The sequence below is a fragment of the Capricornis sumatraensis genome, chromosome 21 (assembly GCF_032405125.1).
Source record: "Capricornis sumatraensis isolate serow.1 chromosome 21, serow.2, whole genome shotgun sequence".
NCBI classification, from domain to species: Eukaryota; Metazoa; Chordata; class Mammalia; order Artiodactyla; family Bovidae; genus Capricornis; species Capricornis sumatraensis.
The window spans coordinates 25,148,820-25,174,541 of NC_091089.1; positions in this window are offsets into that span (position 1 = coordinate 25,148,820).

Here is a 25,722-nt window from a genome sequence, read left to right on the forward strand (position 1 = left end):
CAAAGATGATTAAGAGGATCTAAAAAGGAAAGAGCATCTAATTACCAGCATTGCTATAAAAAGACCGTGTCCCAAGGGCAGTGCAGGAGCAGAGCAGGTGTGTGCAAGTGGGGAAAACAACACGCACCCACACACCTCTTTCACTGTTTTCTCTTGATTCATGTAACTGGAACTTCACCCTTGACACAGAATGAGGAGTTCATCTGACTCACAGTTTTTCTGCTTGTAGTTCATTTTTAGTGCTTTGGCAGTAAATTCAGGGGCTTGGAAGGTCGACTTCTCTTCAAACACTTCGCTTTCAGGACGTGAGGATGTTCACTTTGTGTTCCAAGGGCCAGAATACAGTGAAATCTGAGATTTGGCTTGGCTGTTCTGGGCAGTGGAGAATCTTTTAAAAAATGTAAGACTCCTTTGACTCTCAAATTCTCCTGTGTAATTAACCTTATCTAAATCTTTGAACCCTGCACCCTACTTTTTTTTTTTTGGAAGACTGAGAAATACCAGTTTTGAGATAAGTGAAGTAATCAAATACCTGACTGGATTTATAAAGAGCACCTTGGAATCTGAAAGCAAACTTTAGATTTTTATATTCCTAGCCTACCTTCACATACAACCTAGTGTCAAGACAACAAAGTCAATTTACAAGATTTTTCAATTTCCTATGGTTGCTTTGGATTACTTAATAATCTTGGAGTAAGGTATCTACGTGACAGGAAAGAGCAGGGGAAAAACAAAGAAATGTCTTTAAAGATTCTTGGAAAAGTGTTTTTATACACAATGGGGCATTTGTCAAAGAGAAAAGTAAAGACTATCACATAAGACACAAAATGAAAATGCAAGATTATAAATATCCATGTGCTTGGCAGAAACGAGCAAAAACCTCTTTGTAAAAGTCACACTTGGACTCTGAGCTTGTTCTCTCCAAAGATCAATAGGCCATCAAAGAATTTTATCTATGGATATGTAGCACTAACAGCACATTTTGGGTAAAAATTATTCAAATTACTTAAAATGGAAACATTTCACACAGGTAAAAGTCATTGCCAGAAGAATCCCAGAAATGAGGCTCTGTCTTGAGAGACAGGGAACCTACTGGATGTATTTCACTGATTGTGGGTATAACATCCATGGAAGAAGTCTGCTAAAGATTCACAGCCATTCTTACTTGTGCGAAGAAGTCAATTTGCAGACTTATCAATTCCTAAGATCATAATATACCTTTGCCCAGATTGTCTTAAAAGCTGATGGATAAACACTGACATTGCCCTCCTAACATCTCTGGGAAATCACTATGATGTGCATATTCAAGATGATAAATACAGACAGAGATAAATTTGCAAGCCAAGAACTAATGAGAAATGGAGGCAAGCAGAACAGAATTCAGGAGCGTCATATTTCCAGTCCTCAGTACACAGCCTTCTTATCTCCAAAGAAATTCCAATAAAGGCCTGGGCCATTACAACTGACTCTGAAATAGAACACTAGCTTCAAGGATAAAGATTAAACACTATTACAGTATTTGGATTCCTTCCTAAGACATTAAATTGAAAAATTAAACCAAAACACACAGTACCACATTAAGAAGATACTAAAGATGGTCCAAAATTTACCTTTAAAAAGTTTTTATGGGTAAAATATTTGGACCCTAAAGATACATTTACACACACATAAACACACACACAAATAAAAAGTCTTCCACTTTAATTATGTAATTTGCCTAATTAATTTCTTGAAGACAAAGAGAAACAGAAATAGAACATAATCTAGAATGAGTTTTGAAGAACCTCAAGAAATTGGCCAAACTTTAAACGTCAATTATTTGACTGATCGTTAAGCATATCTTCTGTGTTGGGATAAAACTTCTAAAAATATCTGAAAGGAGCAAAACTAAATATTTTGAAAGGTCTACATTGAGTAGTGAAAGTGTTAGTAGCTCAGTTGTGTCCAACTCTTTGCGACCCATGTACTATAGCCTGCCAGGCTCCTCTGGCCATAGGATTCTCCAGGCAAGAATGCTGGAGTGGGTTGCCATCCCCTTCTCCAGGGATCTCCCCAACCCAGGGATCAAACCCATGTCTCCTGCATTATAGGCAGATTCTTTACTGTCTCAGCCACCAGTAGTATCGTCTTTGTAAGGGCATTTCAAAGAGAATAAGCATTCAGAACAGAACCAGAAAATTCTATTGCTGCCAATGTCCTTCTGCTCCAATCTCCCTCTTACCCAAAACATGTGTTTCAAGTCCTTCCATCTATTCTGCCTCCATCTTGTTCTAAACCACTGCCCTGGTTTAGTCATCTTATTTGGATGATTTGAAATAGCCTCCTTTGGTAACCATAAGTTTATTTTCTATGTCTCTGAGACAATTTCTGTTTTGTAAATAAGTTCATTTGTATCATTTTTTTTACATTCCAAATATAAGCAATATCATACGATATTTGTCTTTTTCTGTCTGACTTACTTCACTGAGTACAATAGTCTCTAGGCCCACCCATGTTGCTGCAAATGGCATTGCTTCATTCTTTTTTATGGCTGAGTAATATTTCATATGTATAAAAGGAGAAAGAAAGGAGGAGGAGGAACTAATTAAGAGTGTGGGATTAAAATATACACACTACTATATTTAAATAAATAACCAACAAGGGAACTACACTTAGTATCTTTAATAACCTATAATGGAAAAGAATCAAAAAAGAACATATATGCTTATATGTATAACTGAAACACTTTGCTGTACACGTGAAACTAACACAACCTTGTAAACAAACTATGTTTTAATAGGAATTAAAAATAATACAAATGAAATAGCTTCCTAGACTTCCTACTTCCATTCTTACTCCAATTCTTCACAGAAAGTAGGAATGCTCTCTTAAAGTGAACATATGATCACATCAATCCTTTTCCTTCAGGATCTTGCTCACTGGCTTTTCATTGTGCCTGCAGAAAAGAGCAAAAAGGCTGAACATATGACAGGCACCTTGATTGGTACAGTCTTTGCCTACTTTTCTAGCCCGACTTGAACCATAACCACCCAGTTCCTCTGGATACCTGTTACACTAGCCCTTTTTGTGCTCTTGAATGTATCAAAACAGATCCTTTGAACCTGATGTTTTCCCGATCTGCAAAAATGTGTCTAACACCTAACTCTTCTCTTTGCTAAATTTTACTCATCCTTCACTCACACTCATGTAATCACTTACACTCACCTAGATCCGGACATCTTGGAATGAGAAGTCAGGTGGGCCTTAGGAAGCATCACTACGAACAAAGCTAGTGCAGGTGATGGAATTCCAGTTGAGCTATTTCAAATCCTAAAAGATGATGCTGTGAAAAGTGCTTCACTCATTATGCCAGCAAATTTGGAAAACTCAGCAGTGGCTGCAGGACTGGAAAAGGTCGGTTTTCATTTCAATGCCAAAGAATGCTCAAACTACCGCACAGTTGCACTCATCTCACATGCTAGTAAAGTAATGCTCAAAATTCTCCAAGCCAGGCTTCAGCAATATATGAACTGTGAACTTCCAGATGTTCAAGCTGGTTTTAGAAAAGGCAAAGGAACCAAACTGCCAACAGCCTCTGGATCATCGAAAAAGCAAGAGAGTTTCAAAAACACATCTATTTCTGCTTTATTGACTATGTCAAAGCCTTTGACTGTGGATCACAATAAAATTCTGAAAGAGATGGGAATAACAGACCACCTGACCTGCCTCTTGAGAAACCCCTATGCAGGTCAGGAAGCAACAGTTAGAACTGGACATGGAACAACAGACTGGTTCCAAACAGGAAAAGGAGCACGTCAAGGCTGTATATTGTCACCCTGCTTATTTAACTTATATGCAGAGTTCATCATGAGAAACACTGGGCTGGATGAAGCATAAGCTGGAATCAAGATTGCCGGGAGAAATATCAATAACCTCAGATATGCAGATGACACCACCCTTATGACAGTAAGTGAAGAAGAACTAAAGAGCCTCTTGACAAAAGTGAAAGAGGAGAGTGAAAAGGTTGATTTAATGCTCAACATTCAGAAAACGAAGATCATGGCATCTGGTCCCATCACTTCATGGCAAATAGAGAAACAGTGGCTGACTTTATTTTTCTGGGCTCCAAAATCACTGTGGATGGTGATTGCAGCATGGAATTAAAAGACGCTTGCTCCTTGAAAGGCAAGTTATGATCAACCTAGATAGCATATTCAAAAGCAGAGACATTACTTTGCCAACAAAGGTCCGTCTAGTCAAGGCTATGGTTTTTCCTGTGCTCATGTATGGATGTGAGAGTTGGACTATAAAGAAAGCTGAGCGCTGAAGAATTGATGCTTTTGAAATGTGGTATTGGAGAAGGCTCTCGAGAGTCCCTTGGACTGCAAGGAGATCTAACCAGTCCATCCTAAAGGAGATCAGTCATAGGTGTTCATTGGAGGGACTGATGCTGAAGCTGAAAGTTGAATAATTTGGCCACCTGATGCAGAGAGCTGACTCATTTGAAAAGACCCTGATGCTGGGAAAGATTGAGGGCAGGAGGAGAAGGGGACAACAGAGGATGAGATGGCTGGGTGGGTGGCATCACTGACTCGATGGACATGGGTTTGGGTGGACTCTGGGAGTTGGTGATGGACAGGGAGGCCTGGCGTGCTGTGGTTTATGGGATCACAAAGAGTCAGACACGACTGACTAAACTGGACTCATCCTTCAGGTTTTATTGACAATGTTATTACCTCAGAAAGAGCTTCCTCTGATGGCTTCAAAAAATTTAGTTTACCCTACTGCTCTTTTTCATAGCCTCTATTTGTTTCCATCATATAGTTTCATTCATTTGTTCATGCCCTTAGGCATGCATTTATTCAACAATTATTGCTGAGTGTCTACTATGCACCAAGCACTGTTTTAGGAGCCATGGGGGCATAGTCCATGCTCTCATGGAGCTATATCACTTTGTAATTGTACATTTATTTGCCTGTTTATTTGATGTTTTTCTTTTCTTTGGAGCTTCCCTGGTGGCTCAGTGGTAAAGAATCTGTCTGCCAATGCAGGAAATACAGGTTCGATCGCAGTGTTGGGAAGATCCCCTGGAGAAGGAAATGGTAACCTACTCCAGTATTCTTGCCTGGGAAAATCCCATGGACAGAGGAGCCTGGAGGAATATAGTTCATGGGGTCGTAAAAGAGCTGGACATGACTTACTGATTAAACAGCACCACCAACAAAATCTTTTCTTTTAGACTGTGACCTCTACGAGGCCAAATAATACAAAAGGTAAAGAGGTTATTGCCTATTAAATGTCTCACAATTCCTTACTGATAAAGCTAGCCCTAGAAGCCTGTTCCCAGTAGCTGGTGCTTTTTTTCACTTTAAGAAACATATGAAATTAATTGTAGGTGTGGCAAAGACCACTAGTGTTCTCTTCCTCCTTGGGAACACAGCGGTACATTTCCCAGACTTCCTTTCACTTTAAACACATAGTTAACTTTTAGCTAATGGGATGTGAACAAAAGTGGCGTCCTGTCTCATAAGGCTTTATGTGCTCATTCAAGCTTTTTGTTGGCACTCCCATTGGCTGGAAACAGAGGACTCTATAATTTAAGAGGACGGAAGAACTCTAATATGAAATGGGCCTGATTCCCTGAATCATCACATAGAAGAAAGCCACTAAGAACACCTATTCAAACCGAACTACATGAAGAAGAAATCTGGAGCTTTATTTGTAATAATGGCAAGTATTACTACTAATGAATTTGTTATACATGTGACTATTCTAAAAAACATTAGAATATTGGGATATTAAAGAAAGGAGCCTTGGGTTTCCCAGGTGGCTTAGTGGGTACAGAGTCTGCCTGCAATGCAGGAGACAAAAGAGATACAGTTTCCATTCCTGAGTGGAGAAGATCCCCTGGAGGAGGGCATGGCAACCCACTCTAGTATTGCCTGGAGAATCCCAAGGACAGTGGAGCCTGGAGGGCTATAAGGCTATAGGGTTGCAAAAAGTCAGACACCACTGAAACAAGTGAGCACACATACATGCGACCAAAGAGGCTACAGTGTATTATCCCCATTGTGAATACTGCATGTATTTCCTAGAGAAGGCCAGACGTAGCTGGGATGGAGAGGGGCTGCTATATTCCTACAGTTAATATCCCCTTAACAAAGCCTAAAGTAGTTCTCCTCTTCCTGCAGTCAACAGTAATTCTCAATTACCTGCCCACACTGCAGAGTGGGATTAATAACACTCTCAACCCTTGCCAGTTTTCTGAACAGACTCAGAAACCACACGCAAATCTTATTAGCAGTAAAAAGCACTACCTACCAGGTACATCCAGGGTTTCCTCCAAGTGCTTAATATTGAGGGTAATAAACCCAACAAAAAAATCACACCATTAATTTAACTAAGGTCTTCACATAATGTGAAAATCTCCAAAGGTCTTCCAGAATCAGTATCTACAGGCAAGAGCTTGGGCTTCACAATAATCTCTGTTTCTGAGATGACTCCTATGTGATGTCAAAAAGCCATTAATAAATAAGTTTGAGAAACTCAGGAAAATATTGAATTTTCATCCAGTTTGAAAGTGATCATAATTAGCACATCCAGTTCACAACCTCCCAAATGCATACTAAAAACTCCGAAAGGGCAACAATTTAAAGAATGAATTTACCATTTTGAAAATAAATTCAAATACTTAGCATATATTAAAATATGTACAAGCAACATTAGAAGGAATGTGATGAGCTGTTCTAAAGCTTATGTCTTTTTATATTTACTGAATAAAGGATTCATTGTGCACAGGTCCAAACAGTCTGGCAAGCTGCAGCCATGCTAGGAAACACTAATGCCAGATACATTTTATATCCATATTAGGCTGAAGAAAAAGACGGGTTGAAGCGAACTACAAATGGTTTTCTTTTGCTCAAACTTTTCATACAATTTTAAAATGAGGTGCCAAATCGTGTATTTCTAGAATACTCCTGATGATCACCAGTACACAAAACAACAGTGACTAAACCAAACCTGCAACTCAAAAATAAAGTTAGAGATGTTCAAGTGACAATAAATCCTGGGAGAGCCTTTTAGCTCCCTAGTAGGGTTTAGGATACATTTCAGAGTCTGTCATTCCAGAAAGTCTTTTGAAATAATGACCATGCTTAAGCTGGAATGTTAAAAACATTATTTCATTAACTGTCATGTAATTTTATTCTCTCCATACCTCAGCTAATAAATACAGAAATTATAAATAGCTGTAAATAATTAACATTCACAAACACATCCTTTTGATCGTAGTACTTTCACCTCCAAATCATGTTCCATGAATCATTCAGCTTTGTGGCTGTTTGGATCCTCTAATCTTTCTTTCTCTATCGTTTTAGGCTATCTGTATTTCCATTGCTTATTAAGAACTCTGCTTGAGGATGAATAGGAGAATGTGTGTGCTCCATTGCTACGTCGTGCCTCTTTGGGACCTCGTGGACTCTAGCTGGCCAGACTCCTCTGTCGGTGGGATTCTCCAGGCAAGAATACTGGAGTGGGTGGCTATTTCATCCTCCAGGGGATCTTCCCAACCCAGGGATTGAACCCACAACTCCTACACTGGCAGGCAGATTCTTTACCACAGCACCACCTGGGAAGCCTCAAATAGGATAATGAAAAGATATAAGTGGACTAACGATCTAGGGAGGGAAGCAGAAACTACTTACTCAAATGAGGTTAGGCTTATTTGTGGATTCTGAATGTCTGTTATTCCTATTTTCTATTATCCCCCATAATCACATTAGCCATAATAAAAATGATAGATAATCTAGAGAAGAAAATCTAATATACAGTTGAAGAAAGATGCACTATTTGATGAGTTGTAGAGTTTTGTTCACGCATTATAGGCTTGGGTGACATGGGTGTACAATGTTTACAGTTATATAACCTCTCTGTTTAATCTGTGCTCAGTCACTTCAGTCATGTCTGACTCTTTGTGACCCCATGGACTGTAGCCCACCAGGCTCCTCTGTCCATGGGGATTCTCCAGGCAAGAATACTGGAGTGGGTTGCCATGCCTTCCTTCAGGGGATCTTCCTGACCCCCAGGAATTGAACTTAGGTCTCCTGTGTTGCAGGCAGATTCTTTACCGCTGAGCTACCATGGATATATATGTGTGTGTATATATATACACACACACATATATATGTATATATATATACACACACAGTGCCTTATATAAAGATGATGCTTAATGATGAATGGGAATTTAACAAATCATGGAATGGAGGAATACACAACCTGATGATTGTGCATCACATATTTTTATTAAGATTTAATATTGGCAACTGATATTGGCAACGGAGTCAAAAATGTAGAGCAGAAAACATAATCCCAGTTTTAAAAAAGACAGCCCCCATCATTTAATCTAAAATATGGACAAAATTGGGGTAATGGTCAGATATTTCTGGCCAATGACCTAATCAGTGAAACTGTGGATCTTGGAGATATTGATGCCAGCATTTCTGGTTCACTCAGTGGATATACAAAACTTCTGCAGAGAACAATACAGACAAAATGGGTTTCACTAAAGACACAATCCAAACTCATTAGTACATGTTTGAGGACTCTCTTGCCATACAGTGTTTAAATTCAGGAGCTAGAGATGAGCTACTATCATTTGAGAGTGATTCTTGTGGAAATAAGACATAAAAAAAATAAGATATAAGTAAGTGGTTCTAGGGGGACTTCCTCAGTGGTCCAATGGCTGATTGCACACTCCTAATGCAGGGGGCCTGGGTTCGATTCCTAATCAGGGAACTAGATCCCACATTCTGCATCTAAAGGTCCCCTCATGCCACAATGAGGATAGAAGATCTCATGTGCTGCGACTAAGACCCAAGGCAGCCAAATAAACAAATAAATATTAAAAATAAAATACATATGGGACAATTAAAAGATAAATAAATGAATGATTCTTATCACAAAATAAGAACATGCTTATGCAAATCATCTACTCTCTAATGAGTGCTAATTTTAAAATTAAACTAACATCCTGCATTCTTCTAATATTGCTGTTTCAAAATATTGGGGGCACATGTTTCACCACCATGATGAGAAAACATGGGTTCTGATTGTGGTTAAAGGCACCAGTGGTACACATAAGAGGGGCTATCCTGCCAGTCTGCAGTTTAGTTACATATTCATTCTACCCCAAGTTAAAGATGTTGCTAGAAATAGTCACCAAATTCCTTTCCCCACACTGGGCTAGGCTCCAGCCCAACCTAATATCAAGAGATGTTCTGTAACAGCCTGAGTTATGGCATGCAAGTTCCTGGCATGGATTCCAGGCTCAACAAGTTTGGGGCTGGGTTGTACTGCTGTGACATTTCTGGGAGGGTTTGAAGCAAAGAGACTTAGCGCTGCAGCCAAGGCAACATGACTCCCCAGGAAAGCCGGCCTGAAGTCAAGTGGAATGCGCAAGCTGTTTTCCTGTCCGGAGACTGAGTTCCCTCCGCTGAAGTGGTGAGATCTTGTACTTGAATTGTATTTAAGAGTTTTAAATAGTGAAGAAGGGTGCTCATTCTCAAACTCTCTTAGAGTCCCTTGGAATACCAACACAGAGGGTGGGGGCTACCTACACACACCCAGATTCTACTTGGGTAAACATCGAGGGGGACCTCAGGGCAGCTTCAAGTGCCTTCATTCTTGTTGTCCTGGTGTGACTTTTGATTTTGCTCTGGGAATACCTAGAGGGCTCCTGGAAGCTGCAGTGGGCCCTTACAGATTCTGTTGTTGTGGAAAGGATGTGGTGTCTTCATTTGAAAACTTCTGCCAATTGTAAAAGCACCTCATGTTCAGTCAATCATGTCTGACTCTTTGAAACCCTATGGACTGTAGTCTGCTAGGCTCCTCTGTCTATGGAATTTTCCAGGCAAGAATACTGGAGTGCGTTGCCATTTCCATCTCCAAAAGAACCTCATATCTGGCGGATAATCAATATATCTTACTTGAAAGGCATCTATAAAGTATTAAATGAGAATTCTTAATTTAGTACAAGACTTTTATAGCAACAAAACCAGGGACAATACTAATGTTTATTTGATGTGCAATGATTCACCAGGATTTTCCTCTATGTGACTGTTTTTTAGGAATTACTATTTATCTCTCAGCATACCTGAAACTATGTAATGTAACCTATTCAACTTAATTCTCTAGTACACCATGCTTTTTGTCCTTGCTTTCTGCTTCTTCTACCCACTTGAATCAACTCTGAGCTTAAAGGTCTCATATAAACTTAATTTACATTAAAGTACAACATAAGACACCAAAGAGAGAATGCCTTAGTAGGAACTAAGATGTCCTTTGAGAATTAAACTATAAATCAACACAACTGAGCCAAAACTGCAAAGCCCCCTGAAGATAAAGAACAGCATCTGGGCAGGTCTCACTTGAGTGCCAGTGTTGAGTACCATCTAAAAACATGATTTCTGGGACTTCCCTGGAGGTCCAGTGGTTAAACCTTTCATTGCAGGGAGTGTGGGTTCGATCCCTGGTTGGGAAGCTAAGATCCCTCATGCTTTATGGCCAAGAAACCAGAACATCAACAACAGAAGTAATATTTTAACAAATTCATTAAAGACTTCAAAAATGGTCCACATCCCAAATGAAAAAAACCTTTTAAAAAAAAACAACAACGAGATTTCTGGTTACACTGCCTGGATTCCAATCTCAGCTTCACCATTTTCCAGGCAGGTGACTTAGTTGAACGTTGTGCCTCAATTTTCCTCATCTATAACATGGGAATAACTACAGCACTTGTCATAGGGTTGCTAGGAGGAGTCCAGGAGAAAATGTACTCAAGTGGCTTGGTAAATACAGTGCCTAGTACCCACTGTAAATTTACCCTCAGTAAATATTAGCTGTTATTTACAAGACTGAACTCTCAGTTCACTTGGGGAATTAGCAGATCTAAAGGAACAATATTTTAATGAGAACTACAGGAAGAGTCAGCAACTGAGTGATAGAAAAGCAAGAATCAGAGAGGAAGTTGATATTTATTGCTCCTCAATCATATGCCAGGCATTTTCTTATGTTCTCTATCCATGATTTCATTTAATTCCCAGCGATGATTCTTAACTAAATAAAGAAGGCTAAGTACTAATCAGAGGACAGACTGCTGTAAGAAGTGGTGTTGGGAAGCCTGGGACTCTCTGACAAAGGGCAATCGCTTAAGAGGGGCTGCCCAGTCAAAAACGGCGACGACCAATCCACATGGAGACGATTCTGATGGCATATTTTCCTTTGCTGTGGGAAGATATGCTTAGTTCAATGTTCTCCAATAGTTGAATGGCCCAGCTAATGTCCCTTAAACCGGTTTAATCTTACCAAACAACTTTCTGACTCTGTTCATCTTAAATTTGCCTACAGGTGAAGAATGGGTGAGAGGTGGACTATGAAGAAAGCTGAGCGCCGAAGAATTGATGCTTTTGAACTGTGGTGTTGGAGAAGACTCTTGAGGGTCCCTTGGACTGCAAGGAGATCCAACCAGTCCATTCTGACGGAGATCAGCCCTGGGATTTCTTTGGAACGAATGATGCTTAAGCTGAAATTCCAATACTGTGGCCACCTCATGTGAAGAGTTGACTCATTGGAAAAGACTCTGATGCTGGGAGGGATTGGGGGCAGGAGGAGAAGGGGATGACAGAAGAGATGGCTGCATGGCATCACTGACTCGATGGATGTGAGTCTGAGTGAACTCTGGGAGATGGTGATGGACAGGGAGGCCTGGCGTGTCACGATTCATGGGGTCACAAAGAGTCAGACACGACTGAGCAAATGAATGGAATGAACTGAACTGAACTGAAGATTGGGTGTTTAGCTCACAATGATATCCTTGTAGCATTTGTATTTATTGTATAACAGTTAATAAACTGCTTTGTGGTTTCACAAGTTGGTCTCTCTGAGCTTGAGTCACAGGAGCCCATCTCAGTCCACACCTGTAAATAACAGAAGGTCCAGGCCCCGCACAGCAATGTTGTTCAGAGGAAACATCTCTAGTTGCTGGACTGGGGGCTTTGTGAAGCAGAAACTCAGATCTACTGAAATCTTGAGGCTACTAGTATCTAAAAGCCAAATGAAATGGCATTTTAATTAACCATTTTATCATATTTACAAGTGTAAGAAGTTCACCTCTTTGTATGGGAACTTCCTTTTCCTTCCATTTCTAGTGGGGGAAATATATTTTCCCACACTTTTACCCTATATGGAGGCATATTTTTAGGCAACAATGGATCCTTTATACTTCTAAACAATCTAATAAGAGCTACTGAAGGGAGGTGATGAACTGCACTTAATCGAATCCTGGTTGCTAAGAGTACAGAGATCAGAGAAAGAGAAATATCATATTACTGGAATCTAAATATAGTGGAATCTAAAAATGATACAAATGAATTTATTTATAAAATAGAAACAAACATACAGGCATAGAACACAAACTGATGGTTATCAAAGGGAATAGCAGGGGGTTGGTGGGGAAGAAATAAATTAGGAATCAGGATTAGCATATACACACTACTATATATAAAATATTTAATAGATAAAACAGCAAGGACCTACTGGATAGCACAGGAAACTATACTCAATATCTTGTAATAACCTAAAATGGAAAAGAATCTTTAGAAGAACATATATATGTATAACAATCACTTTGCTGTATACTTGAAACTAACACAACACTGTAAATCAACTATACTGCAATTTCAAAAAAAGAATATGTCACTGATGTCAACAGTGAGACAAACTTGGGGCTGTGAGACATACCTAGGTTGTTTTTTACTCTTGGCACAATATTAGGTCGTAACTCCATCCATTTCCTTTCTCTTGGAATAAATTTAGGGGGAAAATATCAGCAATTAAGTAAGCAGGGTGTCATATAATAAGGGTGTCATTTCTTTATTTAGAAGCTCCAGCTTTTTTGGAGGCACCTAGATGGCTGGCCAGGTGCCAACCACTTTCATCCCTTGTTTCTGGGCTGAAATCAGAAGAAATCACCTGGAAGCCCACATCAACAACAAAGTCTCCTATTGAGTATCCATTGAACATCAATTTCTCCTACAATTTCCAAAAACTATTATCAAACAAATCATGAAACTCACTGTCACTACCACCATCATTTGCATTTTGGTTGACAACTGCATAGTTTTACAACACCACGGTGACTTTGGATTTTATCAGCTGATGCTTTAAAAGCTTTGATGAGGAAGAGGATGCTTTCAAATAAGACAAATCAAGATAAATTTTGAAAGAGGTATTCTGTAAGGAAAGCTATGACAAACCTAGACAGTGTATTAAAAATCAGAAACATCACTTAGCTGACAAAGCTCTGTATAGTCAATGCTATGGTTTTTCCAGTAGTCATGTATGGATGTGAGATCTGGACCATAAAGAAGGCTGAGCACCGAAGGATTGATGCTTTTGAACTGTGGTGCTGGAGAAGACTCTTGAGACTCGTTTGGACAGCAAGGAGATCAAACCAGTCAATCTTAAAGGAAATCAACCCTGAATATTCATTGAAAGAATTGATGCTGAAGCGACAATACTTTGGCCACCTGATTTAAAGAACTGATTCATTGCAAAGGACCCTGATGCTGGGAAAGATTGAAGGCAGGAGAAAAAGGGGAAGACAGAGGATGAGATGGTTAGATGGTATCACTGACTCGATGGACATGAATTTGAGCAACCTTCAGGAATTGGTGATGGACAGAGAAGCATGGTGTGCTGCAGTCCATGGGGTTGCAAAGAGTCGGACATGACTGAGTGACTGAACTGACTAACTGATGCTGAAGCTCCAATACCTTGGCCACCTGATGCAAAGAGCTGACTCACTGGGAAAAACCCTGATGCTGGGAAAGATTGAGAGCAAGAGCAGAAGGAGGCCGCAGAGGATGAGATGGATAGCATCACTGACTCACTGGACATGAATCTGAGCAAACTCAGGGAGATAGTGAAGGTCAGGGGTATGCCTTGCATGCTGCTGTCCATGAGGTTGCAAAGAGTCGGACGCGACTTAGCAACTGAGCAGTAACAACAACAATTTTTGTATAGTATTGTTCCTTAAAATATGGTCCATGGGTCAGTACTATGGCCCATAGATTCAATACTATTTTCATATATTACAAACAGGAATAGAGCAATGTTGAGTCAAACACTGAACACCTCAGTAAGAATTGAAGGAATTATCACTATAACTGTGCTAAGTGATTTTTAACTGCAATTTTTATTAACCTAACTTAAAAAAATTATTTACTTATTTGCAGTTTGTGTGGCATGCGGTATCTTTAGTTGTGGCATGCAAACACTTGCAGCATGTAAGATCTAGTTCCCTGACCAGGGATGGAACTGGGCCTCACTACACGGAGAGTGCAGAGTCTTAGCCACTGGATCACCAGGGAGGTCCCACTGGCAGTTTTTTTTTTTTTTTTTTAAAGCATTTCTTTCACTGAAGAAGTTCCTTCTTGGGCCAGTAAAACAGATTGTTAATTTTATTAAATCTCAACTCTCAAATACATGTATTTTAAAAATTGTGTGTGATGAAACGAGAAGCACACATGAAGTATGTCTTCTGTACACTGAAGAGTGTGCGTGACTGCTTGTGGGCTGGACTAGCTGCTTTTTCCATGGAAAACCATTTCACGTGAAAAAAAGACTGACAGACAAACTATGGTTATGCAGTCTTGAGTATTTCACAAACATTTATTTTTCCAAAATGAACAAAGCGGGCTGTCACTTCAAGTAAGACAAATGGCAGTTTTGTTGCCAATGGTAAAACTGGAGCTTTCAAGCAAAAATTCGAATTTTGGAAAGCTTGCATCTGTCACCATGCACATGACAGCTTCCCAATACCTAAAGGACTTTTCAGATGAAACTAGTTTTTTAGTCTCAAAAGTGATTTTTTTAGTCAGTGTAAAGAGAAATGTGTCAATATTTGGAATATTTGCATAACTTGGTAAACCAATATTTTCCAAATGACCAATGTATAATGTTGTAAAATCATAAAAAAGTAAAGTATTCCTGCAAAAGGAGGATAATGAATTTTACTGTAAACATCACTGGTATGGTTTATGGTTCTACATTGCAACTCACTTTTTTTTTTTAATAAATAGTGTACATATAGCATTATTAAAAATGGTTTCTTACTGAGTGATTTTTTCTTTCTTATTTTTTTTAAACTTTATTTTACTTTACAATACTGTATTGGTTTTACCATACATCAACATGAATCCGCCATGGGTGTATACGTGTTCCCAATCCTGAACCCCTCTCCCACCTCCCTCCCTATACCATCTCTCTGGGTCATCCCAGTGCACCAGCCCCAAGCATCCTGTATCCTGCATCCAACCTAGACTGGCGATTCATTTCTTATATGATATTATACATGTTTCAATGCCATTCTCCCAAATCATCCCACCCTCTCCCTCTCCCACAGAGTCCAAAGGACTGTTCTATACACCTGTGTCTCTTTTGCTGTCTTGCATACAGGGTTATCGTTACCATCTTTCTAAATTCCATATATATGTGTTAGTATACTGTATTGGTGTTTTTTTTTCTGGCTTACTTCACTCTGTATAATCGGCTCCAGTTTCATCCACCTCATTAGAACTGATTCAAATGTATTCTTTTTAATGGCTGAGTAATACTCCATTGTGTATATGTACCACAGCTTTCTTATCCAATCATCTGCTGATGGACATCTAGGTTGCTTCCATGTCCTGGCTATTATAAACACTGCTGAGATGAACATTGGGGTACACGTGTCTCTTTTAATTCTGGTTTCCTCGGTGTGTATGCCCAGCAGTGGGATTGCTGGGTCATAAGGCAGTTCTATTTCCAGTTTTTTAAGGAATCTCCACACTGTTCTCCATAGTGGCTGTACTAGTTTGCATTCCCACCAACAGTGTAAGAGGGTTCCCTTTTCACACCCTCTCCAGCATTTATTGCTTGTAGACTTTTGGATTACAGCCATTCTGACTGGCGTGAAATGGTACCTCATTGTGGTTTTGATTTGCATTTCTCTGATAATGAGTGATGTTGAGCATCTTTTCATGTGTTTGTTAGCCATCTGTATGTCTTCTTTGGAGAAATGTCTATTTAGTTCTTTGGCTCATTTTTTGATTGGGTCTTTTATTTTTCTGGAATTGAGCTGCAGGAGTTGCTTGCATATTTTTGGGATTAGTTGTCTGTCAGTTGCTTCATTTGCTATTATTTTCTCCCATTCCGAAGGCTGTCTTTTCACCTTGCTTATAGTTTCCTTTGTTGTGCAGAAGCTTTTCATTTTAATTAGATCCCATTTGTTTATTTTTGCTTTTATTTCCAGTATTCTGGGAGGTGGGTCATAGAGGATCCTGCTGTGATTTATGTCAGGGAGTGTTTTGCCTAGTTCTCCTCTAGGAGTTTTATAGTTTCTGGTCTTACGTTTAGATCTTTAATCCATTTTGAGTTTATTTCTGTGTATGGTGTTAGAAAGTGTTCTAGATTCATTCTTTTACAAGTGGCTGACCAGTTTTCCCAGCACCACTTGTTAAAGAGATTGTCTTTAATTCATTGTATATTCTTGCTTCCTTTGTTGATGATAAGGTGTCCATAGGTGTGTGGATTTATCTCTGGGCTTTCTATTTTGTTTCATGGATTTATATTTTTATCTTTGTGCCAGTATCATACTGTCTTGATGACTATGGTTTTGTAGTAGAGCCTGAATATATATGCACTCAACATAGGAGCTCTGCAATATGTAAGGCAAATGCTAACAAGTATGAAAGGGGAAATTAACAATAACACAATAATAGTGGGAGACTTTAATACCCTACTCACACCTATGGATAGATCACCTAAACAGAAAATTAACAAATAAACACAAACTTTAAATAATACAATAGACCAGTTAGACCTAATTGATATCTATAGGACATTTCACCCCAAAACAATGAATTTCACCTTTTTCTCAAGTGCTCACAGAACCTTCTCCAGGATAGATCACATCCAGGGCCATAAATCTAGCCTTGGTAAATTCAAAAAAATTGAAATCATTCCAAGCATCTTTTCTGACCATAATGCAGTAAGATTAGATCTCAATTACAGGAGAAAAACTATTAAAAATTCCAACATATGGAGGCTGAACAACACGCTTCTGAATAACCAAAAAATCACAGAAGAAATCAAAAAAGAAATCAAAATATGCATAGAAATGAATGAAAACACAACAACCCAAAACCTGTGGGACACTATAAAAGCAGTGCTAAGGGGAAGGTTCATAGCAATACAGGCATACCTCAAGAAACAAGAAAAAAGTCAAATAAATAACCTAACTCTACACCTAAAACAACTAGAAAAGGAAGAAATGAAGAACCCCAGGGTTAGTAGAAGGAAATAAATCTTAAAAATTAGGGCAGAAATAAATGCAAAAGAAACAAAAGAGCTCATAGCAAAAATCAACAAAGCCAAAAGCTGGTTCTTTGAAAGGATAAATAAAATTGACAAACCATTAGCCAGACTCATCAAGAAACAAAGGGAGAAAAATCAAATCAATAAGATTAGAAATGAAAAAGGAGAGATCACAACAGACAACACAGAAATACAAAGGATCATAAGAGACTACTATCAGCAATTATACGCCAATAAAATGGACAACGTGGAAGAAATGGACAAATTCTTAGAAAAGTACAACTTTCCAAAACTGAAACAGGAAGAAATAGAAAATCTTAACAGACCCAACACAAGCACGGAAATTGAAACTGTAATCAGAAATCTCCCAGCAAACAAAAGCCCAGGTCCAGACGGCTTCACAGCTGAATTCTACCAAAAATTTAGAGAAGAGCTAACACCTATCCTTGGAGAAGGAAATGGCAACTGACTCCAGTACTCTTACCTAGAGAATCCTGTGGACAGAGGAGCCTGGTGGGCTGCTGTCCATGGGGTCACACAGAGTCGGACACGACTGAAGCAACTTAGCATGCATGCATACATTGGAGAAGGAAATGGCAACCCACTCTAGTATTCTTGCCTGGAGAATCCAAGGGACAGAGGAGTCTGGTTGGCTGCCGTCTATAGGGTCACACAGAGTCGGACACGACTGAAGTGACTTAGCAGCAGTAGCAGCAACACCTATCCTACTCAAACTCTTCCAAAAAATGCAGAGGAAGGTAAACTTCCAAACTCATTCTATGAGGCCACCATCACCCTAATACCAAAACCTGACAAAGACGCCACAAAAAAAGAAAACTACAGGCCAATATCACTGATGAACATAGATGCAAAAATCCTCAACAAAATTCTAGCAATCAGAATCCAACAACACATTAAAAAGATCACACATCATGACCAAGTGGGCTTTATCCCAGGGATGCAAGGATTCTTCAATATCCGCAAATCAATCAATGTAATTCACCACATTAACAGATTGAAAAATAAAAGCCATATGATTATCTCAATAGATTCAGAGAAAGCCTTTGACAAAATTCAACATCCATTTATGATAAAAACTCTCCAGAAAGCAGGAATAGAAGGAACATACCTCAACATAATAAAAGCTATATATGACAAACCCACAGCAAACATTATCCTCAATGGTGAAAAATTGAAAGCATTTCCCTTAAAGTCAGGAACAAGACAAGGGTGCCCACTTTCACCGCTGCTATTCAACATAGTTCTGGAAGTTTTGGCCACAGCAATCAGAGCAGAAAAAGAAATAAAAGGAATCCAAATTGGAAAAGAAGAAGTAAAACTTTCACTGTTTGCAGATGACATAATCCTCTACATAGAAAACCCTAAAGACTCCACCAGAAAATTACTAGAGCTAATCAATGAATATAGTAAAGTTGCAGGATATAAAATCAACACACAGAAATCCCTTGCATTCCTATACACTAATAATGAGAAAGTAGAAAAAGAAATTAAGGAAACAATTCCATTCACCATTGCAACGAAAAGAATAAAATACTTAGGAATATACCTACCTAAAGAAACTAAATACCTATATATAGAAAACTATAAAACACTGGTGAAAGAAATCAAAGAGGACACTAATAGATGGAGAAATATACCATGCTCATGGATTGGAAGAATCAATATAGTGAATGAGTATACTACCCAAAGCAATCTACAGATTCAATGCAATCCCTATCAAGCTACCAGCCATATTTTTCACAGAGCTAGAACAAATAATTTCACAATTTGTATGGAAATACAAAAAACCTCGAATAGCCAAAGCAATCTTGAGAAAGAAGAATGGAACTGGAGGAAGCAACTCACCTTTAAGAAACAATCACCTTATGAGTTTAGGTCTCACGACAAAGAATATCTACAATTATCTGAAAAGGCTATGCCCCTGAAAAGGTAAGCCCCTAAAAACTCAATTTTGATGATGCCCATACATCTGATTGGTGTTTAAGAAATGTAGGCTCTGTTTCCCATTTCTTTTTTCCCCCTAAGTTCAAAACTCAAGAAACTGCACAGCATAGGACAGTCCTTTAGGAGTGGGTGCCACTGGGGCTAGTCCTACTTTTATTAATACAATGATGGGTGCTCAGAGAGAGAGGCTGAAAGGTGGCATATGTGTGTGTGTGCATGTGTGTTTCTTTCAAAACATATTTAGCAATACAGAATCCTTTGACTATGACCTGTTAATATGGTGTGTAATTCAATTTTTTTTCTGCTTTCCAGCTCTCCTCTCTCCTCTTCCTTCTCTGTTTCTCAACCATGCAACTTTTTTACTTCATCAAATATTATTATGCATTGTAATCCACCTCATTCAATCCCTTTCTTTCTACAAAAGAACATTATATATCTTTTCACTTTATGGTTAATTTAACATTTATCCAAGGAATATTATTTAAGTTAATCTTTTAAGTTTCTTATTGATTTATGTGTTCCTTGATTTCTGATATTGCAATAACACAGCTTCTACATTGGTAGTGAAAATACATTGTATTTCAATGATCTTAGACTTTAAACAGGATTGTGTAGGCTGGTCAGAGCACTAGTCCTTTGTGGCACCATATTCTGAATTCCAAGTAATTAACTCGCAGTGAACTCCTGGAACTCAACATGTTTGTAAAGAATTGTCTTCACTCAGATGTTAGAATAGCTATCCCTGCTTTATCACAGATAAGGCACATTGGTTCAAAATGCTGGATCTTCCTTATTCATCAAATCCTCACAGAGTTCCCCTGTTTAGGCCTTGGGGTGAGACTACCTGGATTCAAAGATTGATTTTACTAATGACTAACTTAAGGAAATTCCCTATTCTCTTATTGTCTTTGTTTTAGCAGCTGTAATTAAATATAATAATAGCTCTATAAGGAATAAAAGTGATTACCTGGCATGTAATATCACAAAAGACATGTTGACTCTTAATTTAGAAGAATATTGTGATTCTAGAACAGGTGGGACTGTCCTAAAGAAAAAAAAAATCATTTAATTGAAAAAAAATGAAAGTAAGCACTCATACGCTTTAACCAGTGAATTGAAAAATAATAGGAACATCTTTCATGAATTAAAATTAAGATTCTCCATTAAAAAAGTTTGTAGCAAGGGCTGAAATTCCCTGATTAAATATTCTGCTGCTAAAGCTCTTAGGCTGAACAATTAGGGTATGCTAAAGCTGGCATATTCCACAGGAGCAATATTTCCTAGTAAAGCATTGAATGATTTTTGAAACAGCTGAGAAATCCTGCTGATAGAAAGATTCTCCCTGACAGGGGACAAGAGTTCAAGCTGAGTTCTGGCATTTTCTGCAGAGGGCTTTTCCAAAATAACACTAGGGAACTGTTAAGTGAGGCACCATGCCCAGAGTTATGTAGAAACCTACAACAAAGCACAGCAACTTAGTTTGCAGCTATTATGCTAGAAAGGGTGGAGATGCAATAGGAACCACTTTGCTGGCTTTCTAAATGAGCCTGCCCTTAAATCATCATAAAAATGGGGACAGAAGCTTTAGGCATGATAAAGAGAAGCTGACACAAAATGCCTTAAATGTATAAGCCATTTATGTTGCCACTGCACCAACAGAAAGGAAAAGCATAACACCAAGTTATCTGCTTTTGATGCCAAGAGATGTACAATTCTTATTACGAAGTTTACACAAATTTTCTTTAATTAAAAGCAAAGTCGATTGAAAATGTTATGAGACAAATAAGATGATGTTGATTAAACAAAGTTCATAACGATCATGCAAAGAGTAAGCAAAAAAAAAAAAGAAAAGAAAAAGAAAACAACCTGCCATTCTGTAAAATGTAGAGTGAACAGATTTATCTAGTTGTGATTAAAAACAAAGTAATGCAATGGACAAAGTGGATGGATTTCAAACTAAAATGAATCAGATGTTAAAAAAAAATAAAATGCATAATTGTGAAGTTCCCAACAGGAGTGTAGCTGGCTAAATGTGAAGATAACCTAACTGTCTTGCTGCATTGATGTAATAGGAAATCACGCCTGGGAACCTTTCCAGGTACCGTCACTCTTGGGTGATGACCAAGCCTGTACCTGGGAACCTTGGGTTCCTGGCTCAAGCTAGGAGCACAAACTGCCATCTAGTAGCTCATCTCCCAGGTAGTAAAAAGCACCCATTAGTGTCCAGTATTTTTTTTTTAATTTTAATTAATTTATTTTTTAATTGAAGGATAATTGCTTTACAGAACTTTGTTGTTTTCTGTCAAACCTCAACATGAATTCAGTTTTGAAATCATATTATCCTCATCAAAATCTCTGTTGATATTGTTTAGCCAGACAAATCAAAAGAACTGGGTCTATGGGTTATTTTCATGACAATTTCACTGCATTTAACCTGATTAGCCACTCTTTGGAGAAGGCAATGGCACCCCACTCCAGTACTCTTGCCTGGAAAATCCCATGGATGGAGGACCCTGGTAGGCTGCAGTCCATGGGGAAGCAAAGAGTCGGACATGACTGAGCGACTTCACTTTCACTTTTCACTTTCATGCATTGGAGAAGGAAATGGCCACCCACTCCAGCGTTCTTGCCTGGAGAATCCCAGGGGTGGGGGAGCCTGGTGGGCTGCTGTCTATGGGGTCACACAGAGTCGGACACGACTGAAGCGACGCAGCAGCAGCAGCAGCAGTCACTCTTTGCTTCTTAAAATGGTTTCCATTTTTTGTTTTGTTTTCTGCCACATCCTTTCTTGTGAGTTATATACGTGGGGGTCTTAGGCCCACTTCCTTTCAAATACCAGATATAGTACTTATGTGGAATAACATAGCCTTCTGAATCTGTTTCATCAATTGAAAAAAATGGGGATAATCCTACCTCCTCGTCAAATTATTGCGAAGATTAAATAAAACTGCAATGATAAAAATAACTGTGAACCTTTATGGCTTTCTGTGAGTCAGGCTCTGCTGAATATGGCATAGAAAGCATTTTAGCCTTCAATCTAATCTATAAGGTTGATACCTTTGTTTTCCTCAAGCTACAGAAGCACAGAGAGCTTAAGAAATTTGCCAGTAGACTCAGCTAGTAAGTAATAGACTTGTGATTTGAACCCACTTGTGCTCTAAACCACCATGATGTACACTGTATGGTTAGCAAAATTGCCTGCGGACAGAGGAGCCTGATGGGCTGCTGTCCATGGGGTCGCACAGAGTCAGACATGACTGAAGCTACTTAGCATGCATGCGTGCATTGGAGAAGGAAATGGAAACCCACTCAAGTATTCTTGCCTGGAGACTCCCATGGACAGAGGAGCCTGGTGGGCTGCTGTCCATGGGGTTGCACAGAGTCGGACACATCTGAAGCGACTTAGCAGCAGCCGCATTGGGCTTCCCAGGTGGCACTAGTGGTAAAGAACACACCTGCCAATGCAGGAGACATAAGAGATGCGGGTTTGATCCCTGGGTCAGGAAGTTCCCCTGGAGAAGGGCATGGGAACCCACTCCGGTATTCCTCCCTGGAGAATCCCATGGACAGAGGAGCCTGGCAGGCTACAGTCCGTAGGGTCACAGAGTCAGACACAACTGAAGTGACTTGGCACACACGTGTACATACACATGCCAGCTATTATTATTGTTTTCATCACTTTAATTTGTAACATTTCTCCCTTTACTGGCCATGTGATTGGCTCTGTCATCACTCGTACAATGCTGGAGTTCTACATTCATTTCATATACTCTTCCAGGGTGGTTTCATCTACTTTCATATCTTTGATCATCACACTTATATGCTGATGATTCCCAAACCTCTATCTTCTACTCTGACCTCTCTTCTGCACTCCAGAGACATAGATCTACCTTGTCTTTGCCTGAAGTGATTTATTAATAGAAATCCCTAAAAGTGATCATCTAACTGAGCTACTCTGCAGTTTCATGAATAGAGCTACAATCTAATTAGTTTCTCAAGACAGACACTCTGGAATCAGCCTCCTCTCCTTGCTTCTCTCGAAATCTAAGAGGTTACTCAATTCTAGAAAGCTTTATCTCAATTCCAAATTCTTATCCCACTCATGTCTCTAGAACTGGCATTATTCTCCACCTCCCATGTTTCTGCCTCAATGCAGGCTCCCAGGAACTTCTCTGCTGCAAATAAAAAGGACATTTCACTCATTTCTTAGCTACTGCCCTCTCTTCTTAAGTTCTTTCAGTCACTACTGAATTCATTTTCTTTTCTCTGACTAACCCTCACACAATTCTGCAATGTATGATGATAATAGAGCAATATTATCATGTATTTTGTATGACTAAACCCTGGGGACTAGGGTTTCTGAAGCAGGGTGGAGGAGAATAACTTCATTAATCAGGCCAAGGCCCTGGAGGACTATAGTTTTCATGAATCCTCCGCCCAGATGTGGAATCACTTAAGACAACGGTAGTTGCAGGGGCTGTGAAGCTTAATATGTAGGGACTTCTAAACTCTTTGACATGTGGATAGAAAACAGTGATCAAATGGAGGCAGAGAGAGGTAAACGTGGACTTCATAAGCCCCGAGGTGAGGTCTTTATCCAAGAATTGTGGAGAAAGATCTGGAAATCACTTTAGGGAGGAAAAATGCTCCGACCACATCATCGAACCCCAGCACAGAGGGCAAGGTAGGATAAACAGCTTCCCCAAAGGAGGTGGCTGGGGAAGCCATATAATCAGAAGCCCAGCTGCTGCCTAGAAGGCCAGGAGATGGAGAATTACTTAGTGAAGAGAGTGAGTGTGGAGGGCTGGTAGTGAAGAATAGCATTGAGTCCAAACTGGCAAGAATGATAGAAACTAGGAGAGGAAAGGGACTTGGAGGGTTTTCTATGCTGGGCTGGGGGCCTCCCAGTGGTTCAGTTGTAAAGAATATGCCTGCCAATGAAGGAGATTCAGGTTTGATCCCTGAATCAGGAATATCCTCTGGAAGAGGAAATGGCAACCTGCTCCAGTGTTCTTGCCTGAAAAATCCCATAGACAGAGGAGCCTTGTGGGCTATAGTCCATGAGTCTCAAGGAGTCAGACGTGACGGAGTAACTGAGCATATACACCATGCCGGGTTGTGACTGGCCAAAGGTAACAGGGGTGGGTAGAGGGGAAGATTGAGAAGGCTACGGATTGTCAACAGCACTTCTCTTGGAAGCCCAGGACACTGGGACATCTTAGACTTTCCTAGAATGAGTTCACTAAGACCTGGATTTACTATTTTTCTGATGAAATCCTTGCTCAGAAGAACAAGCAGCATGTTGAGTGAATTCCTAGGACCGATATTAGAAACTCTGAGTTAGGACAGAAAGTATCACACTTATCAGGAATCTGAATGATAACAATAAAAGAAAGATATGATAGAAGAACAAAAATAAAACTATTTCTGAATTTTCAAGTCCAAAACCTACTTACAGACTCTCAGTTCATATACCAATGGAAACTCCATCAAGTCAGATGGACAGATACTATTCTTTAGTAAGTATTGCCAAGTATTTGGTAAGAAAATTATTCAAGTACTGGGGAAAATCTGGGTTGTTTCTTAATCTAAATAACATGGTAAGGTTTTTGTGTTTGTAGCTGAAACGGAAATGAGCTGTAATGAGGTCTGAACTTTTTTTATTAATTAGGAAACTAAAAGAGCTTGTATAAACATAGGTTATAACTGTTTTACTGTTAGAATAGTTTACATGATATGCCATTCATAATTTAATAAGACATTTTATAAATAATAATATATGAAATTATTTATGCTACTATGAACAAAAGTACTAGATAAATGATTAACATTATTTAACATGAAGAAACATTATATTGTGAATATTATACATTTTTAAAATACTTGATTGATTTATGAGTTAGAATTAGTAGAATATGAATTAGAATGATTAGAATTACGAATGCAGTAGGTATAAAGTGTCTCAACCAATTTGAAAATATAAGTTTACCAAATGTGACAAACAGGTTCAAGTATGAGAAAAAGGAAAAGTACAGAGCTTGGATGAAATTGAGGTAGCCAATATTTCACACAGCTGTCTCTCTGCATTAGCTGTATCGTTAGGAAGTTTGAAGCCTTATAATGACAACAAATAAAATTGCTATCCAGGGAATATGCAATTTTGAAATGCCAGAAGGTTACTGGAAAATCTCTGATAAGCAGTTCTTTGAAAAAGCATCACACAAGAGTTATCTGGATCAATGAAAAAAAGTCTCAAAGAATATAATGTAATTTGAATATTGTATAAGTAGAGGCCAAGGGAAATGAGTTTTTCTCCATAAATGGATCAGTAACCTGACGGCTAGTTTTCTTTATAAAGTTGCA